A 13430-nucleotide genomic window follows, 5' to 3' on the forward strand; every position below is an offset into this window, starting at 1 on the left:
TATATCTTATGGTTTGGGGTCGGATATCGAGGTCTTTAATCCATTTGGATTTTACTTTCGTACATGATGTTAGCTGGGGGTCTAAGTTCAATTTTTTGCAAGTGGCTAGCCAGTTGTGCCAACACCACTCGTTGAAGAGGCTTTCCTTACTCCATTTAGGATTTCCTGCTCCTTTATCAAAAATTAGGTGATTGTATGTCTGGGGAACATTTTCTGAGTATTCAAGCCTATTCCACTGATCTGAGGGTCTGTCCTTATTCCAATACCATGCTGTTTTGATAACTATTGCTTTGTAGTAAAGTTTAAAGTTGGGGAAAGTAATTCCTCCCATATTCTTTTTCCCAATGATTACTTTAGCTATTCTAGGGTGTTTATTGTTCCAAACAAATTTCAAAAGTGCCTGATCTACCTCTTTGAAGAATGTCATAGGTATCTTTAGAGGGATAGTGTTGAATCTGTATAACGCCTTGGGGAGTATTGCCATTTTGATGATGTTAATCCTGCCAATCCATGAGCAGGTTATGTGTTTCGATTTCCGAGTGTCCTCTCTTATTTCTTGGAGCAGTGTTTTATAGTTTTCTTTGTATAGGTCTTTCACATTTTTAGTCAAGTTGATTCCAAGATATTTGAGTTTGTGTGGCACTATTGTGAATGGGGTTGTTTTCCTAATGTCCATTTCTTCCTTATTACCATTGGTGTATAGAAAGGCCATTGATTTTTGTGTGTTAATTTTGTAGCCTGCCACATTGCTATATGAGTCTATTTTTTCTAGAAGCTTTTTGGTAGAGTCTTTAGGGTTTTCTAAGTAGAGCATCATGTCATCTTCAAACAGTGAGAGCTTGACTTCTTCCTTTCCTATCTGGATTCCCTTGATATCTTTTTCTTGCCTAATCGCTATAGCAAGTACTTCCAGTGCTATGTTGAATAGGAGTGGTGAGAGAGGACAGCCTTGTCTTGTGCCAGAATTTAGAGGGAAGGCTTTTAGTTTTTCTCCATTGAGGATAATATTTGCCACTGGCTTGTGGTAGATGGTCTTAACTATATTGAGAAAGGTTCCTTCCATTCCCATCTTGCTGAGAGTTTTGATCAAGAATGGGTGTTGGACCTTGTCAAATCCTTTCTCTGCATCTATTGATATAATCATGTGGTTTTTATTTTTCTTGTTGTTGATGTTGTGTATTATGTTGATAGACTTACGGATGTTAAACCATCCTTGCATTCCTGGGATGAAACCTACTTGATCGTAGTGGATGATCTTCTTAATGAGGTATTGAATCCTATTTGCCAGGATTTTGTTGAGGATCTTTGCATCTGCATTCATCAGCGATATTGGTCTGTAATTTTCATTTTTGGTAGCGTCTCTGTCTGGCTTAGGTATCAAGGTGATGTTGGCTTCATAGAAGCTATTTGGGAGTGTTTCCACTTGTTCAATTTCATGAAAGAGTCTTGCCAGGATTGGTAGTAGTTCCTCTTGGAAAGTTTGATAGAATTCATTAGTGAATCCATCTGGGCCTGGGCTTTTGTTTTTGGGCAGACTTTTGATTACCATTTTTATTTCCTCAATGGTGATGGGGGTGATTAGATATACTACATCCTCTTCTTTCAACCGTGGAAGATTATAAGAGTCCAAGAATTTATCCATTTCTTCCAGGTTCTCATTTTTAGTGGCATAGAGTTTTTCAAAGTAGTTTCTGATTACCCTTTGAATCTCTGTCATATGAGTAGTGATCTCTCCTTTTTCATTCCTAATACGATTTATCAAGTTTCTCTCTCTCTCTTTTTTTGTTAGGTTTGCCAGTGGTCTATCAATCTTGTTTATTTTTTCGAAGAACCAACTTCTGCTTTCGTTGATCTTTCGGATTGTATTTTTTGGGTTTCCACTTCGTTGATTTCTGCTCTCAGCTTTGTTATTTCCTTCTGTCTTCCTATTTTTGGGTCCTTTTGTTGAGGACATTCTAGTTCTATTAGCTGTGTCATTAAGCTACTCAGGTAAGCTCCTTCTTCCTTCCTGATGTGTGCTTGCAAAGCTATAAATTTTCCTCTCAGTACTGCTTTTGCTGTGTCCCATAAGTTCTGATAGTTTGTGTCTTTATTGTCATTTGTTTCCAGGAACTTTTGATTTCCTTCTTGATTTCATCTCGGACCCACTAGTTATTGAGTATGAGGCTGTTTAACTTCCAGGTGTTAAAGTGTTTCTTCTGAGTCCCTATGGAATTCACAAATAATTTCAGAGTCTTGTGGTCAGCGAAGGTAGTCTGCAAAATTTCTATCCTCTTGATATTATGGAGGTATGTTTTATGTGCCAGCATATATTCTATCCTGGAGAATGTCCCATGTACATTGGAGTAGAATGTGTATCCAGGTTTCTGGGGATGGAGTGTCCTATATATATCCACTAGGCCTCTTTCTTCCATTTCTCTCCTCAGGTCTAGTATATTCTTGTTGGGTTTCAGTCTCGTTGACCTATCCAGTGTTGACAAAGCAGTGTTGAGGTCCCCCACAATTATTGTGTTGTTGTTGATCTTGTTTTTCAGATTTGTCAACAGTTGTTTTAAATATTTTGCTGGCCCCTCATTTGGTGCATATATGTTTAGGAGAGTTATTTCTTCCTGCTCTACATACCCCTTGATTAATATAAAATGTCCATCTTTGTCCCTTACAACCTTCCTGAGTATAAAGTTTGCATTATCTGATATTAGTATGGCCACTCCAGCTTTTTTATGGGTGTTGTTTGCTTGGATAACTTTTCTCCAGCCTTTTATTTTGAGTCTATGTTTGTTCTGACTATTCAGGTGCGTTTCTTGTAGGCAGCAGAAGGTTGGATTGAGTTTTTTGATCCACTTAGCCACTCTGTGTCTCTTAACTAGTGCATTTAGTCCATTGACGTTGAGAGAAAGAATTGTCCTGGGATTTAATGCCATCTTTATATCGAAATTTGGTGTGTCTTTTGGTCAGTCTTGTCTTAGATTAGGTCTTTCAGTTTTTCTCTTAAGACTGGTTTTGAGTCTGTAAAGTTTCTGAGTTTTTTTTTTGTCTGTGAAACCATGTATTCTTCTGTCAAACCGGAAAGTGAGTTTTGCTGGGTACAGTATTCTAGGTGAAGCATTCATTTCATTCAGTCTTGTCACAATATCCCACCACTGCTTTCTGGCATTGAGTGTTTCTGATGACAGGTCTGCTGTAAATCTCAAGGATGCTTGTTTGAATGTAATTTCCCCTTTTGATCTTGCTGTTTTCAGAATTCTGTCTCTATCTGTGGGATTTGTCATTGTGACTAGGATGTGTCTTGGGGTGGTTTTTCTTGGGTCTCTTTTGGTTGGTACTCTTCGAGCATGTAGGATTTGATCACATATATTCTTTTGCTCTGGGAGTTTCTCTTTAATGATATTCTTGACCGTTGATTCTTCCTGGAAATTTTCTTCCTGGGTCTCTGGGACTCCAATGATTCTTAAGTTGTTTCTGTTGATCTTATCATAGACCTCTATTTTCATCTGTTCCCATTCTTTGACTAATTTTTCCATTGTCTGTTCATTTGTTTTAAGTTTTTTGTCCAATTTCTCCTGCTGTATGGAATTGTTATGTATCTCATCTTCCACAGCACCAAGTCTAATCTCAGCTTCTGATACCCTGTCCCAGAGCTTATCCATTTTGTCATTCACTTCGTTTACTGATTTTTTCAGGCCTGTTATTTGACATGTTATTTCAGTTTGGAGTTTTGTGATTTCTGTCTTCATATTTTCTTGATTCTTCTTAGTGTTCTGTTCTATTCTATTCATGGTTTCTTTGAGTTCTTTGAGTATATTCCATATTGCTACTCTAAAGTCCTTATCTGAGAGATTGATTAGTTGGTTGGTCGTTAACTGGTCATCAGAATTGTCATCTTTATTCTCTATGTCTGATGCTGGCCTGCGTTGTTTCCCCATTGTCACACTTGTATTGTGGGTTTTTCTACGTGTTGTGGTGGTATTCATTGGTTATATAATGCAGACAACACACTTCTCTGGCTCCGCCCTTTCTGGATGGGCCAACTTGCCTCCAAGGTAGGGGAGTCCTCCGTGGATGAAGCCTCACACAGGATCAAATCTTAGGCCCAAGCGCGCAGCAGAGAAGACAGTCTGAAGAGAAGTTCTTGCTTCTGTGATCCAGCACAGTTCTTAGTGTGGTTTTTTTCTTCTTGTGATGGTGTTCTTTTTTTAGAAAGAGCGTACGGCTGCGTAGTGAAGTGGAGCTAAGTGCCTTTTGGAGCCTCTTTTCAGCCCACTCTCAGGAGGTTCACACAACAGGATAGCCGAGAGACACACACAGGCAGCACTCACAGTTTTTCACAGTCGGGCCCCACTGGTCAGGCGTAGTTTTCACTCGCTCGCTGGGTAGCTTCAGAATGCTGTATTTTTGGGGTTCACTTCCCAGGACTCTGAGGAGAATCACTGGCTCGCTGGGTAGCTTCCGAATGTAGTTTCTTTGGGGTTCGCTTCCCAGGGCTCTGAAGAGAGCTTCCAGAGTTCAGGAAAGACAGAGAAGAGTAGGACAGGGCTCCCTTCCGGTGCTCAGTTTCCTCAGAAGAAGCACAGCCGGGTGGAGACTCTGCAGGTAGAGCAATCAGCACTCTGCCTGGAAACCCCCACATCCAGCCATTTCTCACTCACTCACTGGCTCTCTGGGTAGCCTCCGAATATAGTTTCTTTGGGGCTGGCCTCCCAGGGCTCTGAGGAGAGCTTCCAGAGTTCAGGAAAGACAGAGAAGAGTAGGACAGGGCTCCCTTCCGATGCTCAGTTTCCTCAGAAGAAGCACAGCCGGGTGGAGACTCTGCAGGTAGAGCAATCAGCACTCTGCCTGGAAACCCCCACATCCAGCCATTTCTTACTCACTGGCTCGCTGGCTAGCTCCCGAATCGGTTTTCTTTTATGCTGGTTGACCCAGACAGTGCTGTGCTGTGGGGATTGTCGGGGTTGTTTTCTTAATGTCCATTTCTTCCCTATTATTATTGGTGTATAGAAAGGCCATTGATTTTTGTGTGTTAATTTTGTAGCCTGCCACCTTGCTATATGAGTCTATTGTTCTAGAAGTTTTTTGATAGAGTCTTTAGGGTTTTTTAAGTAGAGTATCATGTCTTCTGCAAACAGCGAGAGGTTGGCTTCTTCGTTTCCTCTCTGGATTCCCTTGATATCTTTTTCTTGCCTGATCGCTATAGCAAGGACTTCCAGTACTATGTTGAATAGGACTGGTGAGAGAGGACAGCCTGATACCATAAGGTATATAGAACAACACGTAGGTAAAACACTCCAGGACACTGAGACCACAGGCATCTTCAAGGAGGATACTGCACTCTCCAAGCAAGTGAAAGCAGAGTTTAACAGATGGGAATATATAAAGCTGAGAAGCTTCTGCACCTCAAAGAAATAGCGCCCAGGATACAAGATCCACCCACTGAGTGGAAGAAACTATTCACCCAATACCCATCAGATAAGGGGCTAATCTCCAAAATATACAAGGCACTGACAGAACCTTACAAAAAAAAAACCAAAAAAACATCTAATCCCATCAAAAAATGGGGATAAGAAATGGACAGACACTTTGACAAAGAAGAAATGCAAATGGCCAAAAGACACATAAAAAAATGCTCCACATCACTAATCATCAGGGAGATGCATATCAAAACAACTATGAGGTACCACCTCACACCACAGTGATTGGCACACATTACAAAGAATGAGAACAAGCCGTGTTGGCGTCGATGTGGAGAGAAAGAAACTCTTATCCACTGCTAGTGCAAATGCTGTCTAGTTCAACCTTTATGGAAAGCGATGTAAAGATTCCTGCAAAAACTGGAAATCGAGCTCCCTTATGATCCAGTTATATCACTCCTAGGAATATACCTTAGGAACACAAAAATGCAATACAAAAACCCCTTCCTTACACCTATATTCATTGCAGTACTTTTTACCATAGCAAGACTCTGGAAACAGCCAAGATACCCTTCAAAAGATGAATGGCTAAAGAAACTGTGGTACATATACATGATGGAATATTACGCAGCTGTCAGGAGAGATGAAGTCATGAAATTTACCTGTACATGGATGTACATGGAATCTGTTATGGTGAGTGAAATAAGTCAGAGAGAGAAAGAAAAACATAGAATGGTCTCACTCATCTATGGGTTTTAAGAAAAATGAAGACATTCCTGCAATAATAATTTTTAGACACAAATGATAGAGGGGCTGGAAGTTACAGCTCACCTCATGAAGCTCACCACAAAGAGTGATGAGTTTAGTTAGGGAAATAACTACGTTTTGAATGATCCTAATAATGAGAATGTATGAGAGAAATAGAAAGCCTGTCTAGAGTACAGGCAGGGGTCGGGTGGAGAGGAGGGAGATTTGGGACATTGGTGATGGGAATGTTGCACTGTTGATGGTGGTGTTTTTTACATGACTGAAACTCAAACACAATCATGTATATAATCAAGATGTTTAAATAAAATATATAAAAAAGAAAATAATATTCTATATAAGATAACAAAATTTTATTTAATATCATATGTCTTTATTTAATAGATTCTCAGAAACTGACTTTAAGTCAAAGATGGTGCAATAAAATTAGTTCCTCAAATAAAAACAATTAATAAAAGAATAAGTCCTGAGTGGCGCCCAGTGTGGCAAAACAAACACACACAAAAGAAACAACAAATAGTGACTGTGCAAAACTTAGTTAAATATGAAAGACACACAAAAGTCAACATGTAGCTACTGGGAAAATGACACTGAGAAACTTGCAAGAGCAGAGATACCCTAATTTGTTAAAAAGCAGAGTAATTGCAGCGCCAACACAATAGTGTAGCAGGTAAGGCACTTGTCTTGCACAGAGTCATCATAGTGTATTTCTGCTGAAAAATTTTGAAGACAATTTCCCTTAGTTACACTAGCTTTCACTTACTTTTTTGTTGAGGGGCACACTGAGCTACACTAAGGGGGTTACTTCTGGCTCTAATCTCTCTTTCTCAATGCAATGATAGGCTGTCCAGTTTTCTAAGCATCTAAGTACGTTCTTACTATTTCTTTGAAATTGAACTAGGGGTGATCCCTGAATGTACAGCAACTAAAAAGCCCTGACCACTGCTGGATGTGATCCACAAAGCTAACAACAATAAATTGGTATCTTCTCTTTATTCTCTTTAATTTTATTATTTGACATAAAATCACATGGTTTTATGATTGAATATCTGCTTTGAGAATATCTGCGTTGAGAACTGATGATTTTATTTTAATATATTTTACTTTGTTTTCCTTATGCAGTTTCTAAGAAAGAAAACAGGTGACATCTTTACTTTGTTAGTAGTGAGTGCTGTGGCTCTGAAGGACTTTCAAAACCGCTGAGTGTTACACAATTTATAAAGACAAAATACAATCTATTGTATATATGTGATTAAATTATGCACATAAACAGAAAGTACAGCATTTTCACAATTACTAAAGAGTGGCTATAAACTGTGTTCTTACCACAAACATATCTATCTTTCATCTATCTACACAACACACACTTTCACACACATCTTATACAATTGAAAATGCAGGAAATTCTGATTTATGCTATCACAGCCAAATCTTTAAATATAATATACAAAATGAAATAAGCCAGTCACAAAAGAACAGATAGAGTTTGATGTTAATTAAGGCAATTAATATTCAAAAATCACAGAGGCAGAGGTATAATAGGTATAATGGTACTTGTTATAGTTTAGTAGAGAGTGCTTATAGTGCTCAGGTTTTGACTTCACTGTCAGTGAAAGTTCTAGAACTAAGTTGTGACAATATTTAATCTTTTAGAAATCATATTATAATTATTTGTTCATTGACTGAAGGCCAATAAAGACACTAAAAACATTAAAAGTAAAATTTGAGTTGTGCAACTTATTGTCATAAAAGAATTCATAATGGGAATGTATTTTTTTTTGGTGCAAATATGCTTTTGTCTCCCCTCCCAAAAGCGATGCCCTTGATACTTTTCAAGCTACAAGCCACTTTCTGCACACTTTCCTTGGGGGGGAACCTGAACAGAACTGCTGGCAAAATTGTTTCTGCACTTGAGGGTTGCAATGGGATTTGGTTGTGTTTACCAGGCAAGTGTAACTTGTAAGATTTTAAATATCACTGGGGCTTTTTAACTGAATGTGTAGGTCACACCAAATTGAGGAAAAACTTACATTATTTGTTATCAGTTAAATGCTTGATTTGAATGCTTATTTTATATACTCAGGGTTTATAGACATTTCTTAAACAAAAGGCATCATGAGAAGAAAGATCATTGTGTTAAGCTGCAGTGTGTCATAATTCCTGCTCCTTTAAACGTAGCTCCTTCCCAACTGTGGGGGAAAATAAAGTTTCTCTTTTACTAAATTTACAGATTCGAGTAAATGATTATCCTGGTATCTATTCACTCTTAAGCTAAAAGAAAACACAAGTTGTATATTGGAAATTGGCAAGCTAACCTGTTGTGATAGTCTGATTCAAAACGGACAGTTTTTAAATCTTATTTATCATGTACTTTCAAAGAAAGTGCTACTATACTAATGCAATCTTTATATGTTCAGTTTATTTTCCTAGATTTCAGTTCAGTGAAATAAAATAGGCCAGATTCTACAAATATCCTTGACTTGAACTATCAATATAAAAATTCAATGAGAGAATGCACTGATAGGAGCTATCAGTTCTATGAGAACTAAGGAACTGATAGTTAAGTATTGGTGAGATGTCTGGGGATCACATCATATATATACTAGACTTTTAGTATGAGCAAGCATACAAATAATTGTAATATACCAATCTTATTTAATGTCATGAAGTGTTTGAAATATACAGAATGCATATTTTAATATTTTCAAGTCATTACATTCATACAATTATATTACTGTGCTTATAAAATTAAGTCATCTATAATGTTATTGCTACCACTGGGACCACTTAATTAAGCAAAAACAGCATGCTTTAATAAAATTAACTTTTAGAACGTATAAAAGAAACATTTCCCAGAGAAGCAGTTGTTTATTTTAATTTCCTTTATCCACCAGTGTTACTATTCCAGCCATTATCATGTACATTATTTGTGCTAAAATCTAGAATGCTGATTTGAATTTGAGTTTCTAAGACCTAAGAAGAAGAAATAAAAAGGAATCTCTTTTTAAATATCTTTATTTAAACATCTTAATTACAATATGATTGTAGTTGGGTTTCATTCATGTAAAGAACTCCCCCCTTCACCAGTGCAACTTTCTCATCAACAATATCCCAAATCTCCTTTTTCCCTACCCCACCCCTGCCTGTACTCTAGACAGGTTTTCTACTTCTCTCATTTATTCACATTGTTATGATAGTTCTCAATGTAGTTCTGTGCTCAGAAATTATTCCTGGAAGGATTTTGGGGATCATATTAGATGATGAAGATGATGCCCACCACTTGCAATACAAACACTCTACCCAATGGGCTATCCTGATGGCCTATTTTGTTTTTGTTTGGATCAAACCAAGTTCAGGCATGTAAGGAAAGTCTCTTGTTAAAACCCTATACTTTCTCTATAGCCCAAGAAAACACATTTACATTATAAAAATGGAAAGTATTTTGTTTCCTCTCCCCTGTTTAACTGGGATCTCAATTCCATCAGTCTACACGGAATGTTGATGAAAAGCTCAGTATGATTCTATTCCAGTTTCTAGTAGGTAAATTAAGACAACAGGGATTTAGAATTATATATTCCATCTATATCCCAAGGAAGTTTTCCTCAGGCAAGTGAGATATGAGCTGTGAAGGTGATACATCAATGGTGTCTAAAACCTGGCCAGAGCAACAGCTATAATAATAATAATAATAATAATAATAATAATAATAATAATAATATAGCAGTCCACAAAAGACTTTCCTCACAATCTCAAAACCAAAGCTTTATTCAGCTTTAAAGCAACAATTTCTAAAGAAACTACTCCTGCATATCATGAGAATAAGGCTAAGGGAATTTCAGCAGAACCTCATTTTAAAAACATAAATGCTCCACATAACCAATCATCAGGGAGATGCAAATCAAAACAAGAATGAGGTATCATCTCGTCACAGAAACGGGCACACATCACAAAAGAGAAAGAAGAAAGAAAGAAAGAAAGAAAGAAAGAAAGAAAGAAAGAAAGAAAGAAAGAAAGAAAGAAAGAAAGAAAGAAAGAAAGAAAGAAAGAAAGAAAGAAAGAAAGAGAGAGAGAGAGAGAGAGAGAGAGAGAGAGAAAGAAAGAAAGAAAGAAAGAAAGAAAGAAAGAAAGAAAGAAAGAAAGAAAGAAAGAAAGAAAGAAAGAAAGAAAGAAAGAAAGAAAGAAAGAAAGAAAGAAAGAAAGAAAGAAAAAAAAAAGAAAAAGAAAAAGAAAAAGAAAAAGAAAGATCAGTGCTGGCTGGGATGTGTGGAGAAAGGAAAGTCATCTAGTCCAAAATTTCTTGAGTTCCTCTGGAAAACAATATGGATATTCCTCAAAAAACTGGATATTGAGCTCCCAAATGATCTAGCTATACCACTCCTAGGGATATACACTAAAAACACACACACACACACACACACAATAAAAAGTTTCGTCTTTATTTCAGGACCGTGGTTAGTGTTTGGTTGTCTTTATTGCTGTTGTGCTTTGTAGGTTTTTTTGTTTGTTTTTGTTTTGGGGGGTTGTTTTCTTTGTATTATTTTTATGTTTTCCTTCCTTTTCCCTTTACTTTTCTTAAATTGATTTTTATAGTCTCTAGAATAAGTCCTCCCATTTTTCTCTTGTTTAAATTTTTGCCCTTCTCTTTTCTTTCTTTTTTTCTTTCTTTCTTCTTTTTTTATTTTTTTTTTACCACATAACTTGAACCATCTTGTTCTTCCTCACAGATTGAGGGGGGAAATAATGGAGGGCATCAAGACCAAAAACTCATATGAACATTGAGTAGAAATAAAAAATGATTAGACTTAAACACCAACTACAACAGAATCGATAACCCAATATACAACAAGCTAGACACAGAAGGGACCACTTATACTAGCAGCCCGGGGGGCAAATGAGGGGTGATATGGATGCATGCTGGCAATAGGGGTGGAGGGACGACAACATATGTGGTGGGAATGCCCCTGACTCAATGTCACTATGTACCTAAAATACTACTGTGAATGATTTGTAATCCATTTTGGTCAAAATAAAATTATTAATTAAAAAATGTCCTCTGCATGCCTATGTTCATTGCAGCTTTATTTATAATAGCCAGAATCTGGAAACAACCCAGATGTCCAACAATAGAATAGTGGTTAAAGAAACTGTGGCACATAATCGCAATGGGTAATATGCAGCTACTAGAAAAAATGAAGTCATGAAATTTTGCTTATACATGGACAACATAGGACTGTCATGCTGAGTGAAATAGAGGGAGAGAGAAACAGAACAATCTCACTCATCTGTCGGATTTAAGAAAAACAAAAGACAGTATGGTAATAGTATCCAGAAATAATACAGATGAGAACCTGAGGGTTCAGATCATGATATGATACTTAGCATAAAGAGTGATAAGAACAGTCAGAGAAATAACTACACTAACAATTCTCATGACAATGATAGTGAGAGAGAAAGAGAATGCAAAGACAAGCAAGGGGAACAGAGGTTGAAAATGAGGGACATTGGTGGTGGAAAGGTTGCACTGTTGAAGAGGTTTGTACATTTTATGAAAAAAAAACAATTATGAACATTTTTGAAACCATGGTGCTTAAATAAATATATTAAAATATATATTAAAAATAAAACATTCAGTTGTGCCACAAACAATTCTCTTAGTAGGTTCCAACAGGTTCATGGTTTGTGTTCTTCCTGCCAAATCTTCAAAGGATAAGCTTCACTTCCTGCAATGAAAACTGTATATTGAAGTTTAATTATTCTCATTCTTAACCGTTGGTGGGCATGACGTCCAGTTCCATATATTCTAAACAAGAAACTTCACATAAGAGTCCAATAACATTAATCTTAACTTAACACCCAAGTTATTGAATGTGACAAGAATTTTGATATATATATATATAATCTATATCAAATATATATGCAAATAAATATTTTGTCTCAGTTAATACCTTAGTCATTAAAACTGGAAAATCTACCCTTCTTTGAAAAAGTAAACATCAAGGCTGTTTCACTACTGCTTTGCTGGTAATGTGCCACTTGTTGGATTTTCTTTCATAAGTTTCAGAAAGCATTTGGCTTTGAACAATACAAAGGGCCATCACAAGCATTTTAGCTTGTTTTGATTGAAGACAGATTGCAGAATTATTTTTCTAGACGGCATTATTCTTTCAAATGTTTCTTCAGTTGTCCCATATTACTTTATAATGATAATAATTTACATTTTTTCGGAGTCCCTTTTGCTACTGATGTTGGGCAACAAATCCACTTAAAGTGTATCACTGTCTTCACTGTGCTTTCATCTGGTGTGCAGAGGCCTACAAGTACGGGGCTTTCCGTGGTCACCACAATGAATGTCTCCAATGAAGAGTAGGATGAAACTCCTAGAAATTACCAAGCTGAGGCCCTACGGGAGGGTGATATTCAGACCAGAATTCTAATGCCAAGAGAAAAAAATTGAGCCTATGCGCTCTTTCATCACCACTGTTTCATTTTAAATATGGGAAAGCTCTTTGTCTTGGACTTATTATATTACAGAGAAGGTAACTTGAAGGTTAGGCAATGTAGTTCGCTGTTCCTAACCCGCCTCCCTTTTTCTTTTATTGTCTGCCACCTCCGCCCCCACAAGCTTCTTTCTCACTCCTCTTTTGGTGGTCCCAGCATCCTTCACAGATGTTTCTCCCACACAGTGGAAACCTTCCCTCAAGGTCCTGTAAGCTTCCAGAGTCTGCTCATGGGAAAAGAAAAAAATTGAGGAGAAATAATGAATATCTGGAATCATCTTATTTCTCTTTGTGTCTTACAAAATTGCTGAAACAGAGAGGGGGAAATGTAATTTTAGATTCATTCACCTTTCTAGGCTTAGAACTTGCTCTGCAAAGTGAGTTTTTTAAATTTAAAAAGTAAAAAAGTAATGGTTATTGTAAAGCTTTCTACACTTTTTCTCATGCTGTTATAGCTATAAAATTTCATATCATTTTGTTTAAATTGTTTAAATGCTACTGTATTTAAAATAGAAATGATTATCGATGGCATCTAATTTAAATATATATGATTTGTTTCATTTAACATTAAGTTCATTATGTTGTATTTGAATACTTTCCGGAGTTGTTCCTCCCAGACTGCACGGTCAAATATGGGAGCAGTATGCTAAAATGTGGGAGTAATAGCTCACAGAAGGAAATAACGGCTTCCAATTTCTCTAGCCCTCTATTTTCCCCATACATTCTCCTCTTTCTCTGGTTTTGAATTATAGCATAGGTAATA

This window comes from Suncus etruscus, chromosome 13, assembly GCF_024139225.1.
Source record: "Suncus etruscus isolate mSunEtr1 chromosome 13, mSunEtr1.pri.cur, whole genome shotgun sequence".
Classification (NCBI taxonomy): domain Eukaryota; kingdom Metazoa; phylum Chordata; class Mammalia; order Eulipotyphla; family Soricidae; genus Suncus; species Suncus etruscus.